The sequence below is a fragment of the Vicia villosa genome, unplaced genomic scaffold (genome assembly GCF_029867415.1).
Source record: "Vicia villosa cultivar HV-30 ecotype Madison, WI unplaced genomic scaffold, Vvil1.0 ctg.000306F_1_1, whole genome shotgun sequence".
NCBI lineage: Eukaryota > Viridiplantae > Streptophyta > Magnoliopsida > Fabales > Fabaceae > Vicia > Vicia villosa.
Genome location: NW_026705134.1, coordinates 862,736 through 881,134, shown reverse-complemented (window position 1 = coordinate 881,134; position 18,399 = coordinate 862,736).

The following is an 18,399-nucleotide window of genomic DNA, read 5'->3' as shown; positions in this document are numbered from 1 at the left end:
AAATAGAGGTATACATCGTCACTGAAACATCCTGCAACTTCGCATAAAACAACAACAATATACACATCACTCAGAAATCACAAAGAAATAACAACACAACGTACTCATCATAATTCACAAAACAAGCCGATCACAATCACCTACTAGCATATACGAACTACCTCTACAATTTTCAATTAAATCCGGATAACTAAATACACCATAATCCCACATACAATCATCATATTCCTATCTCCAAGTATTCCAATAATTATTTTGCACTACAAATTTAACTAGACTATCGATTCAACAACAACAAGATTCGACACAATAGCATAAAAATTATTGTTTTGCAACATAAATCACACACAAATAAACCGGAATAATTTCCTACGAAATTAACCCCCGCATATCATTCATCATGAGTCCGGTTATAGAGTTAGAACCCCACCCCTTACCTTGTATTCGGAGTCCATTCTACAATTCTACCGATCGAAGCCATCTAGCCTTAGCTCCCAACCATTGACTCTTTTAATCAGAATCAAAAGCTGAAAATTTTCCCAAATATGCAGCTACAGTGCGATGATCATATCTCACAACTCAGACCTTATTTTAAAGATCCCAACGGTCAAAAGTTAGCTATAGGTGTTGCGAACCTACCCACAAAATTTGGCGACGATCCAACGGTTAACGAATCGGGGATCTTCGATTTAGTGAGACTGCTGCAAGAAAAACGGGAATGAATTTCTCTCTTATTTTCTCTCTTCTCTACAACTTCCCATGTCCAATTCCCCAAGACTTTTTCTCTTCTAATTAACCTAATTCTTATCTTAACTTAATTTCATTAAATCTATTGGGCCTAACATTCACACCCCACCTTTTACTACCATCGTCACTTAATTAAGTCCATATAATAAATCTAGTATTTCTTCAATACTATTTCTACAACTCAATCAATTAATTAATCAACTAATTAATCATAAAACCCATGTCAACAATTATCAACACTCCACAAATTCAACAATTAAATTCGAAATAATTTGAAAGAATTTAATTAAATAATTAACTAAATACCGAGTGTTACAACTCTCCCCCACTTAGAATATTTTCGTCCTCGAAAATTTATCCGATACAACCATCATCGACTACACTTCCATGTCCAACCATCCAACATAACAACCCATTAACACATCTCAAATCGACTACACATATGTCGACCATTCCAGTACTTCTTCAACATAACCGTTACTAACTTGCAAACTATTCCAACGCTATTCGAAAGTGCGAACATCGACGCCATGCGGCGACACTCTTTACGGTATCTCCAAAACTTCTCAAATGGTACACTAATTCTTAAAATTTATTTTCAACAAACCTATTAATTACTCCTTAAATTAACTCAACTCTGACACTAACGTCCAGCGCGACACCAACGTACAAGTCTGGTCCCAAGGACAAGCGTAACTGCAAACTTCATCTCTTTCCAACATCATCTTGTTACAAATAATTCTATTAAAGCTGCTGGAACCATTTTTTTAAATAAATTTCATTTCGTTAGCTTTCCAACGCTTCAAACGGGACTCAAATCGGATGTCCAGAACTCTAGTTATGAATTTTTGAAGTTTCACAAAAAATTCAGCAATTTCCTGCGTTTTGCTTACGGAAATTTCACTCCAAAACCTGTTTTTCTTCAACTTAAACATATTCCAAACAACTCTTAACATATCTCCTCACTCCCAAACTTTTTATAACTCGAGAGGCACATTCTTTCGCCAAAATTCACTTTTCGAAACACCCAGACAACAATCCTCTTTGCGAACTTGCAACTGAACCACATCCGAGAAGCAAAGCTTCTCCCCCACTTCGCTCAAACTAATTCATGCAACAACCAGAAAGCAACAAGTACCGACAGTGTTGTACACACTTGTCGCATACAAAAGGATAAACAATAATTAGACGACTCTGGCCGGACGGACCGACCTGCTCTGATACCACTAATGTAACACCCCAAATCTACCCGATAAATTATACGGAAAATCAGAGTATAAATTCCAAACAAGTTCATTTGAGGTATCACATATTCGTCATCTCAAAAACATTTACGGCTTACTTGCCTTCATATAGATACATAGCACAAGAATTTAAAACGATAATCAAATCATTACAAAAAAAATCACTTTGTTTAAATTCAATAATTAACTCGCAGCGGAATCAACAAACTTCATAACTATTCAAATCAAGTCGTAGCATCATTGCACGGTAACTTTAAGTTACAATTTAAACCAAAACCATATAAAAATTCAGCAAAGGAATTAATAAATAAAACAATCGTTTTATCCCCCCGAGTGCTACGTATCAGAGCAAGACACCAACTCGAATAACAGCAACTAAAGACTTCATAAAATCACTTCAAACTTCCACCGCTATCTTGAGTACCTGTCAATTTCCCATGGTAGGGAAACATCATTCAGAAAGGGTGAGATATCTACCAATATAAACAAACGCATGATAAACAATATATTAGAATTAAATCATACAAAATTATCACGTTACGGATTTCAGACAACAGTTATAAGAACAATTAACCTGAACAGTTATAATAACAAAAATCAACAACAACGTATTAATAGTTATAACAACTATTTCTCATCTTCCAGACAATACCTGCCACAACACGTCATTAGTATAACAACTTATAATTACAAATTCACATTATCACAATTCAACAACTCAAGTCACATCACGTCACAATTAAATCACACTCATGCCACATATAACGAGACTCTAACAAATGCACATGCATGTGGTACCCAGGGCTTCAGCCCCCATTGCCAATTGCCAGTTAACAGAGGCATCAAGGCATAAGCCTTCTTCACTAATTTGCCAATCCAGGCCGTCGCCAAAATGCATATGTATATGAATGCAACAAACACATACAACAACAACATCATCGTCACAAAAGGCATAAGCCTATATCGTCGCTATACCAATAAATAGAGGTATACATCGTCACTGAAACATCCTGCAACTTCGCATAAAACAACAACAATATACACATCACTCAGAAATCACAAAGAAATAACAACACAACGTACTCATCATAATTCACAAAACAAGCCGATCACAATCACCTACTAGCATATACGAACTACCTCTACAATTTTCAATTAAATCCGGATAACTAAATACACCATAATCCCACATACAATCATCATATTCCTATCTCCAAGTATTCCAATAATTATTTTGCACTACAAATTTAACTAGACTATCGATTCAACAACAACAAGATTCGACACAATAGCATAAAAATTATTGTTTTGCAACATAAATCACACACAAATAAACCGGAATAATTTCCTACGAAATTAACCCCCGCATATCATTCATCATGAGTCCGGTTATAGAGTTAGAACCCCACCCCTTACCTTGTATTCGGAGTCCATTCTACAATTCTACCGATCGAAGCCATCTAGCCTTAGCTCCCAACCATTGACTCTTTTAATCAGAATCAAAAGCTGAAAATTTTCCCAAATATGCAGCTACAGTGCGATGATCATATCTCACAACTCAGACCTTATTTTAAAGATCCCAACGGTCAAAAGTTAGCTATAGGTGTTGCGAACCTACCCACAAAATTTGGCGACGATCCAACGGTTAACGAATCGGGGATCTTCGATTTAGTGAGACTGCTGCAAGAAAAACGGGAATGAATTTCTCTCTTATTTTCTCTCTTCTCTACAACTTCCCATGTCCAATTCCCCAAGACTTTTTCTCTTCTAATTAACCTAATTCTTATCTTAACTTAATTTCATTAAATCTATTGGGCCTAACATTCACACCCCACCTTTTACTACCATCGTCACTTAATTAAGTCCATATAATAAATCTAGTATTTCTTCAATACTATTTCTACAACTCAATCAATTAATTAATCAACTAATTAATCATAAAACCCATGTCAACAATTATCAACACTCCACAAATTCAACAATTAAATTCGAAATAATTTGAAAGAATTTAATTAAATAATTAACTAAATACCGAGTGTTACAACTCTCCCCCACTTAGAATATTTTCGTCCTCGAAAATTTATCCGATACAACCATCATCGACTACACTTCCATGTCCAACCATCCAACATAACAACCCATTAACACATCTCAAATCGACTACACATATGTCGACCATTCCAGTACTTCTTCAACATAACCGTTACTAACTTGCAAACTATTCCAACGCTATTCGAAAGTGCGAACATCGACGCCATGCGGCGACACTCTTTACGGTATCTCCAAAACTTCTCAAATGGTACACTAATTCTTAAAATTTATTTTCAACAAACCTATTAATTACTCCTTAAATTAACTCAACTCTGACACTAACGTCCAGCGCGACACCAACGTACAAGTCTGGTCCCAAGGACAAGCGTAACTGCAAACTTCATCTCTTTCCAACATCATCTTGTTACAAATAATTCTATTAAAGCTGCTGGAACCATTTTTTTAAATAAATTTCATTTCGTTAGCTTTCCAACGCTTCAAACGGGACTCAAATCGGATGTCCAGAACTCTAGTTATGAATTTTTGAAGTTTCACAAAAAATTCAGCAATTTCCTGCGTTTTGCTTACGGAAATTTCACTCCAAAACCTGTTTTTCTTCAACTTAAACATATTCCAAACAACTCTTAACATATCTCCTCACTCCCAAACTTTTTATAACTCGAGAGGCACATTCTTTCGCCAAAATTCACTTTTCGAAACACCCAGACAACAATCCTCTTTGCGAACTTGCAACTGAACCACATCCGAGAAGCAAAGCTTCTCCCCCACTTCGCTCAAACTAATTCATGCAACAACCAGAAAGCAACAAGTACCGACAGTGTTGTACACACTTGTCGCATACAAAAGGATAAACAATAATTAGACGACTCTGGCCGGACGGACCGACCTGCTCTGATACCACTAATGTAACACCCCAAATCTACCCGATAAATTATACGGAAAATCAGAGTATAAATTCCAAACAAGTTCATTTGAGGTATCACATATTCGTCATCTCAAAAACATTTACGGCTTACTTGCCTTCATATAGATACATAGCACAAGAATTTAAAACGATAATCAAATCATTACAAAAAAAATCACTTTGTTTAAATTCAATAATTAACTCGCAGCGGAATCAACAAACTTCATAACTATTCAAATCAAGTCGTAGCATCATTGCACGGTAACTTTAAGTTACAATTTAAACCAAAACCATATAAAAATTCAGCAAAGGAATTAATAAATAAAACAATCGTTTTATCCCCCCGAGTGCTACGTATCAGAGCAAGACACCAACTCGAATAACAGCAACTAAAGACTTCATAAAATCACTTTAAACTTCCACCGCTATCTTGAGTACCTGTCAATTTCCCATGGTAGGGAAACATCATTCAGAAAGGGTGAGATATCTACCAATATAAACAAACGCATGATAAACAATATATTAGAATTAAATCATACAAAATTATCACGTTACGGATTTCAGACAACAGTTATAAGAACAATTAACCTGAACAGTTATAATAACAAAAATCAACAACAACGTATTAATAGTTATAACAACTATTTCTCATCTTCCAGACAATACCTGCCACAACACGTCATTAGTATAACAACTTATAATTACAAATTCACATTATCACAATTCAACAACTCAAGTCACATCACGTCACAATTAAATCACACTCATGCCACATATAACGAGACTCTAACAAATGCACATGCATGTGGTACCCAGGGCTTCAGCCCCCATTGCCAATTGCCAGTTAACAGAGGCATCAAGGCATAAGCCTTCTTCACTAATTTGCCAATCCAGGCCGTCGCCAAAATGCATATGTATATGAATGCAACAAACACATACAACAACAACATCATCGTCACAAAAGGCATAAGCCTATATCGTCGCTATACCAATAAATAGAGGTATACATCGTCACTGAAACATCCTGCAACTTCGCATAAAACAACAACAATATACACATCACTCAGAAATCACAAAGAAATAACAACACAACGTACTCATCATAATTCACAAAACAAGCCGATCACAATCACCTACTAGCATATACGAACTACCTCTACAATTTTCAATTAAATCCGGATAACTAAATACACCATAATCCCACATACAATCATCATATTCCTATCTCCAAGTATTCCAATAATTATTTTGCACTACAAATTTAACTAGACTATCGATTCAACAACAACAAGATTCGACACAATAGCATAAAAATTATTGTTTTGCAACATAAATCACACACAAATAAACCGGAATAATTTCCTACGAAATTAACCCCCGCATATCATTCATCATGAGTCCGGTTATAGAGTTAGAACCCCACCCCTTACCTTGTATTCGGAGTCCATTCTACAATTCTACCGATCGAAGCCATCTAGCCTTAGCTCCCAACCATTGACTCTTTTAATCAGAATCAAAAGCTGAAAATTTTCCCAAATATGCAGCTACAGTGCGATGATCATATCTCACAACTCAGACCTTATTTTAAAGATCCCAACGGTCAAAAGTTAGCTATAGGTGTTGCGAACCTACCCACAAAATTTGGCGACGATCCAACGGTTAACGAATCGGGGATCTTCGATTTAGTGAGACTGCTGCAAGAAAAACGGGAATGAATTTCTCTCTTATTTTCTCTCTTCTCTACAACTTCCCATGTCCAATTCCCCAAGACTTTTTCTCTTCTAATTAACCTAATTCTTATCTTAACTTAATTTCATTAAATCTATTGGGCCTAACATTCACACCCCACCTTTTACTACCATCGTCACTTAATTAAGTCCATATAATAAATCTAGTATTTCTTCAATACTATTTCTACAACTCAATCAATTAATTAATCAACTAATTAATCATAAAACTCATGTCAACAATTATCAACACTCCACAAATTCAACAATTAAATTCGAAATAATTTGAAAGAATTTAATTAAATAATTAACTAAATACCGAGTGTTACAACAACAATCATCCCCATCGATCTACGATTGCAACTCCATCATCATCACAACTGGTTGAGAAATGGCAAAGGAGAAGAGCGAGGGAGGCGAGAACGCGCGTATCTGAGCATAAGAAGCTTATTATTTGGTTTTTTTCGTCTTCGTAATCGCAACCAAAGAAACGCTGGACTTATCTCTGATTGGTACGATCTTATAGCCGACTCTCCGCTTCCATCCGATGTGGGCTAAGCTATTTCGATCGATCTTGAATAGAGATTGATTAAGGGAAATTGGAAATGCAAGACTGAGAGGAGAAAATGAGAAGATGTTGTCCTGATCCTCGCCCGCGGTGGAAGAATTTTTCGATTGAGAGAGAATTGGAGAGGGTGAGCTCGCCGGAGAAGAAATGCGACACCTCCGCCGTTCTCGTGAGAAGGAAGAAAGGGACTTCAATCGTCACAAACATATAAACCCTAAATTCCCCTTTCTTTTCTTAATGATTTATTCCTTTTCATTTTATTACAAAAATCATGCTAAAAATCTGAAGAGACTTGGATATGGATTAACAATCCCTTGGGCCTGTATCGAAATGCTCCCTACACCCCATAGCCCAATTACTCCATTTTCTGTGCTGAATTGAAAATCTGAACAAAAAACAACTCTACAGGGCCACTCCCTTTGGGCCCAGCGCCAATTACTCATGCACCACCATTTTCATTCCACCCCCCCCCCCCCCCCCGAGCCCATGTTTAATTGCTAGTTTTTTTAGGATGTTCTACTTAGTTTTTTTACTTCTTTTAGGTAATAAAGATGACATAAAAACCTCATAAAAAAATATTAGTTTAGGTTTAGTAGCATTTAGGTTTTTTAGTATGATTTAGGCAACTAGATTTCCCGTATTGACAATAAAACTCATAAAAATAGTAGTATATTTTAGGTTAATTTTTGAATTGCCTCTTTTATTTCTTTCGTACCATTTCCATGTTATTTTCGTGTAATTGTTGTTTGATGTTATTGCTTAGCTTTTGGCCATATTTTTGGCTTATTTTGTTAATATCATTCGTATGCTCTTTTAGAATCTATTCCATGTTAGCATTACATTTAGATTTCTTTTGTACATAAACAACTTAGATTAGGATTTAGAATTAGTTCCCTTCTTTCATTTCTTTTTTCTTTCAACCGTTAAAACACTAATAAACAGAAGACGCAAATCACACTTTACTAATAGTGAGTAAGAAATGAGTGGGATTTATTCCCTAATCTGTTTCTTAATTGCTTAGGGAGAGAGAAATGAGTGGGATTCATTCCCTAATCTGTTTCTCGATCGCTATAAGAAATGAGTGGGATTTATTCCCTAATCTGTTTCTTAATCGCTTAGTGGGAGAGAAATGAGTGGGATTCATTCCCTAATCTGCTTCTCGAACACTATATAACGGAAGAGAGATGAGTGGGATTCGTTTCCTAATATGTTTCTCTACCGTTATGCACTTTTATGTGATTCAAATCGCAAACAAATTCCCCTTAAAAAACACCCAAACAAAACATTTAAAACACCTAACAATGGTTCAAATTAAAACAAAGTAGAGAAAGTGGTGAGTGGCCCGGTATTGGGAACTGTTCATCACTCATCTACCCTAAAAGACACAAATCAATCATTTCTTTTTCTTTTGCCTCGTTGGCACCTAAGGGAAATGTTATTTCCGCTCGAACGCATCGTAGGTGATCCCTTATGCAAGAGCGCGAACGTTAACTCCGCCCAACTAAAAAACACAAAAACAAACAAAAAATCGTGAGCCGAGCTACGGTAACTCTGATTCCTGAAAAGGATACGTAGGCAGCGGGATAGGGCCCGTGCGAGTACAATTCTTTATTTTCCCTACATTTTGCATTCATTCGCATATAGACATAAACATAGTACACACCCTTTAGATAGAAACAAACATAGGTGGATACCATCGAGTACGATGGGCGCGAGGGGTGCTAGTACCTTCCCCTTGCGTAACCGACTCCCGTACCTAGATTCTCTGGTCGCAAGACCCTGTTCCTTCCTTTGTTAGGTTTTCTTATATTCCTTTCCCTTATGGGATAAATATATTGGTGGCGACTCTATTATTTTTTCGCGAGCGTGCGACACTGACTAACCTTGCCCCAGCAGGTTTCTTGATCAGTTCCCAAGTATGATTATCATGAAGATATTTCATCTCATCATCCATGGCCTTCAGCCATTCAGTCTTATTTCGACTCCTCATAACTTCCTTACAATCTTTAGGTTCATCGTCTAGAACCTCACTTGCAGAGATTAAGGCATAAGCTATAAGATCTGCATACCCAAGTCTCTGAGGTGCCTTGATGACTCTTCTTGACCTATCTCTCGACAATAGGTAGTCATCGTCAGTTTCCTCAACTTCCTCAGAATCTTTTGCTTCTTCTTCGACTTCATCAAGGATATGCATTCAGCATCAACATGCTCCACGTCAACAGGAATCTCTACCTGTTCCAGCTCTTCGTCAGATGTTTCTGTACTTCGACCAACATCATCAATTTTCTTAAAAGCCATTTCAGCTTCATTGAAAACTACATCTCGACTGGTGATACACCTCTTGTGACCTGGCTCTAGGCACCATAGCCTATAATCTTTGACTCCTTCAGGGTATCCCATGAATATGCATTTCAGAGCTCTAGGTTCGACCTTGTCTTGCCTAATGTGAGCATAGGCTACGCAGCCAAATACTCTCACTTTGCCGAGATCTGGTGGATGTCTCGACCAAACTTCTTCAGGTGTCTTCATATCTAACGCTGTCGAAGGGCATCTATTTATCAGATATGTTGCTGTCGAAGGACATATGTTTATCAGATATGTTGTTGTCGAAGGACATATGTTTATCAGATATGTTGATGTCGAAATAGCCTCAGCCCAGAATACCTTCTTTAGTCCAGCACTAGTCAACATGCATCTGACTCTCTCCAAAATAGTTCGATTAAACCTTTCAGCCAAACCATTTTGCTGTGGAGTACCCTGCAGTAGTTTTGTGCCTTGCAATACCAGAGGCAGCATAAAAATTGTTGAATTCCTCATTGTAAAATTTAAGGCCATTGTCGGTTCTCAACCTCTTGACCTTTCTGCCAATCTGATTTTCAATCAGAGTCTTCCAACTTTTGAAATTCTCAAAAGTTTCATCCTTAGTCTTCTGGATGAATACCCATAATTTTCTGGAATAATCATCTACTATGGATAGAAAATACCTTGCTCCTGAATGTGATGGACACCTTGTAGGCCCCCAAAGATCGGTATGGATGTAATCAAGGGATCCATGTGTTCTTTATTTGCCTTTGTTGAGCTTCACTCTGCAAGATTTTCCAAGTACACAAGGTTCACAAAACTTCATCTTTTCGACTTTGTCTCCACCAAGCAGATTTTGTTTCCCTAATTCGACCATACCCCTTTCACTGGCATGGCCCAATCTCATGTGCCAGATTTCTGTCTTCGACAAAGGTTTCGTGGATGCAATATTTTTCGAACCACTTACAACTTCAGCCTCAAGGGTATACAAGCCTTGTTTCTTCACGCCTCTCAAGACTTCCTTCGAACCCTTCATGACTCTTAGGATACTTTTCTCTCCTTGGAAAACATATCCTTTCTTGTCGAATTCACCAAGAGAAAGTAGATTTCTCTTCAAATCAGGAACATACCTGACTTCAGTCAACAACCTTATTGACTCATCATGGAGTTTGAACCTCACAGATCCAACACCTGCAATCTTGCAAGCCTTGTTGTTTCCCAGCAATACTGATCCACCATCTTGATCACATAATTCCTCGAACAAGTCTTTGTTTGGAGTCATGTGCCAAGTGCAACCTGAATCCATAATCCACTCTCTTCTCGAGTCACTGCTTGAAACCACAAGAACATCAGATGATTCGAAATCATCTTGAACAATGGCTGCATTGCCATTATCCTTACCTCCATGATCTTTCAGACGTTCAGGGCACACCTTTCTTGTGTGACCCTCCTTCTTACAATGATAGCATCGAATGCCAGATGCTTCGCCACTGTAAGACTTCAACTAGCTTTTGCCCTTTCTTCTTGTCAAACTTACCATCCTTTCGTAAGAGTTTTCCTTTAACGGCCAAACCTTCGCCAACATTTGAAGGTTTATGATCCTTTCGTTCGTTCAGGTCTTTTGAATATAGGGCTGATTGAACTTCTTCAAAGGTCAGGGACTGACTCCCTTCCATACAGGAGAGTTTCTTTGAAGTGGGCATGTGATCGAGGCAAAGCGCACAATAGTAACAGCGCTTGATCTTCATCATCGATCTTTACACCAATATTTTCAAGATCAAGAATCAGCTTGTTGAACATATCCAACTGCTCAGCCAACACTTTGTCTTCAACCATTTTGAATGAATACAAAGCCTACTTCAGGTAGAGTCGATTTACCAGTGATTTGGTCATATACAAACTTCCAGGTTTCGCCCATAACCCTGATGTCCTCGTCTCCTTTGATACCTGTCTGAGAACCTTATCACCAAGGCTCAACAAAATTGCATTGTGTGCCTTCTCGATCATAGTCGTCTTCTCCGATGTCGTTAATGCAGCATTCATGGCTGCCTCTCCCTTTAACGCTTCCAAACAACCCTGCTGAACCAGTAGGGCTTTCATCTTCAAGCGCCACAGACCGAAATCATTCACTCTGGTGAATTTTTCAATCTCATAATTTGTTGACGGCATCTTCTCCATGCTCACAGCACCAATTAGTTGTGAAAAACGATGTCAAGAACAAAATATAATAGGAATTAAAGAATTAGTTATAACTGATATTCTTTTACTTTCTCTTAAAACAATATTACAAGTTTACAAGAATAACAAATAACCTCTCTCACCCTAAATTAGGATTTGCAGCTTAGCAATGATGAGAGACTAGTATGCTATTTATAATAAAACCTAACATACTAACTAATGGGCTTTTTCCACAAGGCCCATTACACAAGCCAACTTAATAAACAAGCTAACTTAACAAATTAGGGTTTAAACACTAAACCTAATTTAACATGCTAACAACCCTAGCATCTTCGACACCAGCATGTGAACAACCTTCGACTTCATGCTTAATCTTGTCGAACCAAGAAGCTACCCTTCAACCATACTAGAGTTCGATCTAATATCTCACAAAAAAATTAGATTTAAACAAAGAAATAAAATGAAGTAAAACATAAAAAAAGATTATCTTTGATTTTTTGAATCGTCTGGTTCACCAAAACCGCTCCCGATTTTACGGTTATTTTGCGCTTGAAGCAATTTTATCCCTATAGACCTAACCGTTTATTGATCCAAACTGAACCGAATTAAACAACAGTTTAAGGTTGAACCGGTTCAACCGGCCGGGTCAATCTGGATTTTAAAACATTGATTTTGGGAGCTATAATTGTAGGTACTCTCAATATTTATGAATGATCATTAGGTCTATATGGGTCAGACCTCTTGGATGTTAAATGTGATGATTGACTCAGACTATTGAGACTCTTTCTTGAACATAAGTGCATGGGCTATATGTAATTGTGATCCGTAAACTCAAGTTTTAAGTAAGTTTGGTTATAATGTTCCACTAAAAATGTCAAATTTATTGTCGAACTTAAAATTTAATGTTTTTTCTTCACCCACCTCCTAACCTTCTTGCCCACCCCTGGTGAATTTACCACAATACCCCTTGTTTCGGAAGTTCATTTCCGAAACGGTACTTTTTTTTGGAAAAAAGGTGTTTTCGGAAATGAACTTCCGAAAACGTGTTTTTTTTAATATAAAATATTGATTTCGGAGATGCATCTCCGAAATAAAGTCACTTTTCAGAAAATGTGGTGTTCGGAAGTTCATCTCCGAGCGCACCCCCCTTGGAGGAATTCGGAAATGCACTTCCGAAAATAGGTCTGGACAGAAGAAAATGAACAATTCGCTTTATTTAATCGGGTGAAAATTACAACGATAATATTACATAAAATTAAAGTTACATATTATTAAACACGGGTAGGTGGGGATGAGAGAGTGGTGGGGAGAAAAAAAGGCTTCCAAATTTCAAAAGGTTTATTTATTATTTTAACAAAAATACGTACAACTGAAAGTAACAAATGACGGAGGAGGTGTAACCGGAGCCGAAACATATGACGGAGGAGGTGGATGTCCGGAGGAAGAAGACCCGGAGGTACGTCCACCGCGAGACAAAGGAGCCAATCATTGTAAGCTATAATTTATCATTATCATCAGGGGATGTCATTACAAAAAATTGAAAAAAAAATCTTATTATTTTTAATCTTGATTTTTTAGAAATGACGTCCCCAGATGATAATCATAAACTATAGCTTACATTGATTGGCTACTTTGTCTCGTGGTGGACGTATCTCCAGTTCTACTTCCTCCAGACATCCACCTCATCCGTCATATGTTCCGACCCCGGTTACCACTTCCAAAAACTAACATGATAAATCTAATACAAATACATTGTGCGATACAATCCGAAATCAGAACAAAACAAAACAAAAACATGTTATTCTGCCCGACGAGCGTTACAAAATACACATCAAACAAAAAAAAACACGTTATTCTTCCCGACGAGCGAACTCCTCCGAATGAAGATAATTATACCAATCCTCATCCCACTCAGTCTCAGAACCATCAACGTTGATCACGACTCTCACGCCTGAAGACTGAGCTTGAGCATCCGGGCCCTGGGCCCCCTGGGAACGAGAAGTAGAGCCGGTCGAAACCTTCTTCTTCTCCTTCACCTCCTTCACCTCCTTCACCTCCTTCACCTCTTTCACCTCTTTCTTTGAAGAATCCTTTCTTCCCTCAGCGCCCTCTCTAGAAGACATGTTCCTGTAAACAATTGAAATCGATTAATATGCGAGACAAAATAAAAAACAAAAATATTTGAACTTCTGATATATTTCGGAAGTTCATTTCCGAAAACTGGGATGGAGGTGTTTTCGGAAATGAACTTCCGAAACACCCCTGCGATGCAATTTTCTGCAACTTCCATGGCAGACCCCTAAATCAACCTTCAAACCAAATCAAAATGCTTCTAAACAACCTAAATACTACTAACAACCTAGCCATATATCATTTATGCAATTAAAACCCTAAATAACATCCATTTGAATAATAGATCTAAAAATTTCAAAACTTACAAAGTGTTAGGATTGAGAGCTTTTGAATGTTGTTTAGCAGTGTGATTGGAGCCTTGATGCAGCTTTGGAATTCTGTTTGCACAAATTTTCGCCTCTGCCACTTTTTGTTTTGATTTAGGGTAAATGATTGGGGGAGGGGAAGTGTTTTGATAAATCTGCAGAAATCGCAGTATTTCGGAAGTGAACTTCCGAAATAATTGTTTCGGAAATGAATTTCCGAAGTAAGTCAATTTTTTTAAAAAAACACGCTTTCGGAAATGAACTTCCGAAGCAGGGGTAGTTTTGGTTTTTCGCAGGAGGTGACCACCCATAGGGAGGTGGGTAAAGAAATTTTCAAATTTAATCGAGTGTCAACTAAAAGCTCTCTCAACTCTGATTCTATTTTCCACATCATCCATGTAATTAATTGAGCAAAATTAATCAAACAAGTTCCCACTACTTATTTGAGTCAAAATAATGTAACCTATAGTTTTGCTCTAACTAATTATATTGATGTGGGATATATTTTTCCATTACTAGAGTATGTCACGTTTGGCTTGTTTCTTTGTTTTCTATGAAATTGTTTTGGTTTCTTCAATTCACAGGTGCATTATTTTGTCATATGATGGCTCCTTAATAGTAACAGTTTTAGTTTCTAATGTTATAAGTAAATAACATAAATAGACTAAAAGATTTAATTCACTTATATTTAGTGAACTTCCTAATTTACAAACTTTGTTCGAGTGAGTAAATTAGCCTAATTCTAAAAGTGATTGATTTCTAATTTAGATTAAAACGATATTTAACTAAACACTTGAGTTTGAATGGTAAATAAATTTCTACTTAAAAAACGAAGATTAAGAATATATTGTCAATGTCATTTACTTGTTGACACGAGATTTGAATTACTATTATGAGAAAAACTTGCATGGATACAAACATAAATCATGAGTGTTAGGAACAACCAATAAGAATAGAGAAAAATTTAAATTTATTTAAAATTCAATTTCTTTTTTAATTAGATTCAAATTCAATTTCTTTTTTAATTAGATTCATGGGGTGGTTGTGATTGACTAGGAGAGAGAAATAAATATTTTTTATTTTTTAATTAATAAAAAATTATGATTGGTTGTTTGTATAGCCACCTGTTATGTTTGTGCTCATGCAAGTATTTTTCTACTATTATGCGTATTTTTATTTTAAAAAAACTATAATGTAAAAAGAAAAAGAAAAAAAGAAATTTTTTTGTTTATTTTAATATATCAATGATATCATCAATATTATATTCTCTTCTCAATGTAAAACACAAAAGAGTGTTTTCTGTGTTGACGTGGACGCTTATCTATCACAAAAATAAATAAAATTGTGTGTGAACAGAATCATATGGGAACATAGTGACGTTATTCCTCACACTTTTAAAATTTTATAAAATATAAATAAATGTAAATTTTGTGAAGGAAAACAACGGATCTTAACTCAAGTAAAAAAATAATTAAATTACTAATTAATAACTTAATGTTACGTAATTGCTTACCTACATGCAAGCTGGAACTAAAATTTAGCTATTATTATATATTGTTAACCAAATAATCCGTTTACTTTGTCTTAATTAATTAACTAAGGTGACAGTGACCGAAGATGCAATTCGGTGTACACCCACTCCACTCCACTCCAAATTAATCTGTCAAGTTGAGAGTAAATAATTAATTAAACACTTAATTACCGTCAACCGTAATTAAACCTTAATATAAATGTAACCTTAAGGATAAGTGTGATTTAATTTTTTTTAGAGGCCTTCACAATAAGGGTGACGTATCCGAACCAATCCAAAACAAAACTGCAAATCGAACCAATCCAAACCGAAACCGTAAGAAACCGCGTTTTGTTTGGATGATTTTTGGACTGAACTGCACGGTTCGGTTTGCTTTGCGGTTTTTATTTTACAAAACCGAACCAAACTGAACTGAACTGCATATTTAATTTAAGTTTTGAATTTTAATAATTAATTTATTATCTTTTCGAATCCAATTGCAGACAGCCACACCTCATGTTTTGAATTTTAATAATTAATTTATTAACTTAAGTTTTGACATAATGCACTTAGTTTTTGTATTTTATTGATATATATATATATATATATATATATATATATATATATATATATATATATATATATATATATATATATATATATATATATATTGTTATGAAATTCACCAAATCAATATAGAGATGAATGATTAATGAAGGAGAGAAAGAGAAGAGAGAAAGCAATATTGTATTATCATCTTCCAAAAGTACCATTTACATTGCAATATGATCCATATTTATAGTACATGACCAATAACAACCATTAACTCAAGGAATACACAAAGGTTAGGAACTTAAATTATAGGAGTTAAGGAATATAGAGAGATTGGGGAAAATGAACATCCATATCTATTTACTATTATTCATAACACTCCCCCTTGGATGTTCATTGAGGATATGCCTCGTTAAAACCTTACTAGAGAAAACCCAGTGGGAAAAATTCTAGTGAAGGAAAAAGAGTACAATATCCTTTAAATGTGAATTGCCTCGTTAAAAACCTTACCAGGAAAACCCAGTGGGACAAAACCATAGTGAAGGGAAAAAGAGTGCAAAACATATGTATTTCTCCCCCTCATGCAGCCATCTACATGTGAGACGATATTATTTGTAGTAGTTGCTTAAAAGTTCTTCTTGGAAGTGATTTCATGGAGTATTAATAGTTATGCAGGATTTGATGAAGTTGTTGCCATGAGTTGTTTGATAGATCGCCATGAAATGGTTGTACCATCACATGTAAACAAATAACCTCTTTCAAATCTACCCTTGTGAGAATCTGACAAGTAACCAGCATCTCTAAGATAACGAAGTATATGTTTGACTTCGTTCAAATGTCTTCATGTAGGCGAATAATTGTATCTTCGTAATAGATTAACCACAAACGATATATTGAGACGTGTATAATTAGCAAGATACATTAGTGCTCCAATTGCACTAAGATATGGTACTTAAGGACCAAACAATTTTTGTAATAATTTTCTTGAGGTCTGAAAGGATCTTTCTCTACATCTAATGATCTAACAACCATTAGAGTAGACAATAGATGATATTTGTCCATATAGAATCATTTCAACACTTTCCTATATAGCCTTCTTGATGTACACATATTCTTTTGTCCAAATGCTCAATTTGCAAATCTAGACATATTTTGTCTTTTCTAGACCCTTCATCTCAAACTCTTTATTTAAGAAATTTTTAGCTTTTGGAAGCTCTTCAGGAGTTCCAATAATATTTATGTCATCCACATAGACAACTATTATTGCAAATACTTTTCCACATTATTTTATGAAAATACAAGGACAAATTGAGTTATTTTCATATCCATCCTTTAGTAAATATTCATTGTGGTGATTATACCACATGCGTCCAGATTGTTTCAACCCATATAGAAACTTGTTCAATATGATGGAGTAGTTTTCTCGAGATCCAAAATTATGTGCCTCTGGTATATTGAACCCTTCAGGGAGTTTCATGTAAATGTCACTATCAAGTGAACCACATAAATAAGATGTCATTACATCCATCGTGTTCAAATTAAGCCCTTCATGTGTTACAAGGCTAATTAATTATCAAAAATCAATTGAATCCACTACAGGTGAATATGTTTTATTAAAACCAATCTTAGGTCTTTGTGAAAATCATTGAGCAATAAATAAAACTTTATATCATTCTTATTTTCTTTTTCACAAAAATTCATTTATATCCAATTAGTTTCACACCATGAGGTGTTCGGACTACAAGTCCAAAAGTGAGTCACTTGTAAAGTGAGTTTAATTTTTATTCAATTGAATATATTTATTTTGGCCAATTCTCACTTAGTCTCTAATCTTTAATAGACTTTGACTCATGATCCTCGTTATCATTGATCACTTTTAGCGCTATATTGTATACAAAGACATTGTCAATATTGACTTTATTTAGTTATCTCAATTTCGGTTCCATTCAATTTCATCCATGACATATTTTATCGAGATCTCTTTATTTCATATTTCAAGTATTTGATTTGTTCTTCTGGAACTGAAAATTAAATTAGATCAAAGTGCTCTTAGCATTTTCATATCCTCACTTGGGTCATCTTTAGTTTCTTTTCTTAGTAGAGGACTTTTAACATTGGAACCGACTTTCATACCACGCTTCAGGCGCAACTACAACTCATTTGCAATATTATATTATC